Below are 2,568 nucleotides of genomic sequence, written 5' to 3' on the forward strand. Positions count from 1 at the left end.
AAAATGTTTTGTCGTGAGTTTATCTACTATTTTTTTTTGGGAAAGACTGTTTTATAGACTTCAGCCGGAATCGAACAAGCGTCGCGAATGTACAAAAAAGAAGACAACTCAAATTAATAGTGGTATTACACTCAAAATAGTAGATATTACTGAGATAAGCCGAGATTTTTCCCATAGATTTTTAATTCTTACAATGAGAGTGTTCCGGGCTTGAATCGATTAATTACCAATCGAGTAAAAGTGCATACCGTCGTAAGTTCCCTGATATTTTGAATTCCTTTTTATGATGATTAAGTTATGATTCTTGATACTTGGAAGGTAAATTCGTAGTAAAATTCATGACCAGTCTAAAAAATTTAGGAACATAATGGCAAAGTGGAATCCAAAGCAAGTGTGAGTCACACTAAAGTTGATGTTTAAAACATCGTTGAAATTGACATCAATCAATGTATCGACAATTCAGCGATTTTAGGAAATCGTAAACATCGATGGCAAACATCGAATTTTGAACCGATATTATCGATATCTCAAAAATATCGATGCATCGTTTATATTCCTTATAGCCATTGGTATAGTCATGCATGCATGCGCCTGGAATGTGCGATGCGTTAATGGGGAAGGCGCCTCTCCTGGCTTGGCTGGTTGATGAGGACAAAAGTTAACATCACTTAAACTTATAAATGAAATGCAAATGCCAACGACATGAAGTAGTAATTAGAACATTTTTTCAATCGTAAGTGACGTGTTTACGTTTTTTAAAATATATTATTAAAAGAAAAAATTAAATAAAACCGATGCGGTAAAAAAAATCCAATCCAGGACCCGCTGCGCCAATCGGTGGAGCATTCGAGTCTTCAAATGATGAGTTCTCTTTATCCTTTCTTGGTTTAACATTCAATTAAAAATGTATTAAATTTTTTTCAGAAAAGTTCATCAATGAGAATGGCGGCGATAAAGCGGAATATACATATAGCTGCATCGATGTCGTTTTTCCAAATTGCCAATAACCGCGTGGAATTAAAAGCACGCAACAAGATGTAATAATTAACTTTTTTATACCCGAGCGCACTTGTGCACAAGGGTATATTAATTTTGTTCACATAACGGTTGTTTGTAACAGCCAAAACGAATCGAGATAGATATAGACAAATGTATACATAAATGATCAGGATGAAAAAAGAAATCGATTAAGCCATGTCTGTCTGTCCGTCCGTCTGTCCGTCTGTCCGTCTGTCCGTCTGTCCGTCTGTCCGTGTACACGATAACTCGAGCAAAAATTTAGATATCTCAACGAAATTTGGTATGTAGGTTTCCCTTAATCCAAGGTAGGTTGGTATTGAAAATGGGCGAAATCGGACTTTAACCACGCCCACTTCCCATATAACGGTAATTTCCAGAAATACGAAAACTGCGATATTTTAGTAACTACTGAAGATAATTCACTCAAAATTGATATTTACAATAATTTTTAGACGAAAAATAAGAATATTATAAATTTTTGAAAAATGGGCGTAGCCACGCCCACTTATGGTTACATATAACATATATTTAATACTTGCGCCGGGTATTTAATGTTCGGCTCCGCCCGAACTTAGACTTTCTTACTTGTTATGTTTAATTTTTGTGTGTTATTGTGAATTTGTATGCTTCGCGACTGTAGATGAGTCCGCCGAAAATTCGCATTTCGTTTAGTTTCTAGATGTTAAGCAATCTATGTATGAGTTTTTTTAATGAAATATCTTCAAATAAAGGGTTATAAAAATGTTTATAAAAAGCTTTCTTTTGAAAAAATACGCTTGTAAACAACTTTTTTTGAACCTTTATTATAAGTTTACACTTTTAGGCTTTTAAAAAGCTTTCTTTTGAACATTTATTAAAAGTTTATATTTCTACGCTTATAACCAATGTTCCTTTTCGATTATATTACGCTTACTTTCAAGCGTTTTATAAACAAAAAAAACAACGTTTTGTAAGCTTAATGTTTATAATTGAAAACTTAAAAAAAAAACTTTCTTTAAGTTTATTTTGCTTGTTGGGTTGAGATGAAAAATGAGAATGTGTGTGTGTGTGAGCTTCAGTTCGAATTTTAAAATTATATTGCTGGCAAACGTCAGACTGTCTCTCAATGATTTTACCTTGTAATGTTTTTATCATTTGGTAAAAACACTGCTTTATCAATCAGGAGAAAATTGTTGTTGTCACAATGCAACGAATGTTCTTTATTTATGTGCATTCTTTTATTTTAGCTAGCTGTATAAATTTCATTAATAAATAAAGGTTTTTATAAGGATCAAAGTAGCCCTCGGTGCGAACTCGGTTGGACGCCACTGTTTTTGGAGATTGGCAATACAATGATACGGCTAGTGCTTTTCGGGGGATTTTGGAAATTATTCAAGATTTCTTACGGATGTTTCCGAATGTTTTAGCTACTTTACTTTTCGCCATTTTTTTTTTTTAATAACTTTGATGCTTTTTTGGGACTTTTCCTTAATTTTTGAGAACTTTTCGGTGTTCTTTATGTTATACTAGCAATTACCCGGCGTGCTTCGCTGCGCCTTAAATGTATTT

General features: G+C 33.4%; 1 protein-coding gene across 1 annotated transcript in view; it reads left to right on the top strand.

Moving 5' to 3' along the window:
* LOC118741473 overlaps positions 1-2,568 on the top strand; it is a 231,099-nt gene that overhangs the window by 175,728 nt on the left and 52,803 nt on the right. The gene's annotated exons all lie outside the window — the stretch shown is intronic.

Source organism: Rhagoletis pomonella, unplaced genomic scaffold (assembly GCF_013731165.1).
Source record: "Rhagoletis pomonella isolate Grant_MI unplaced genomic scaffold, Rhpom_1.0 Rhpom_scaffold_00006, whole genome shotgun sequence".
NCBI classification, from domain to species: domain Eukaryota; kingdom Metazoa; phylum Arthropoda; class Insecta; order Diptera; family Tephritidae; genus Rhagoletis; species Rhagoletis pomonella.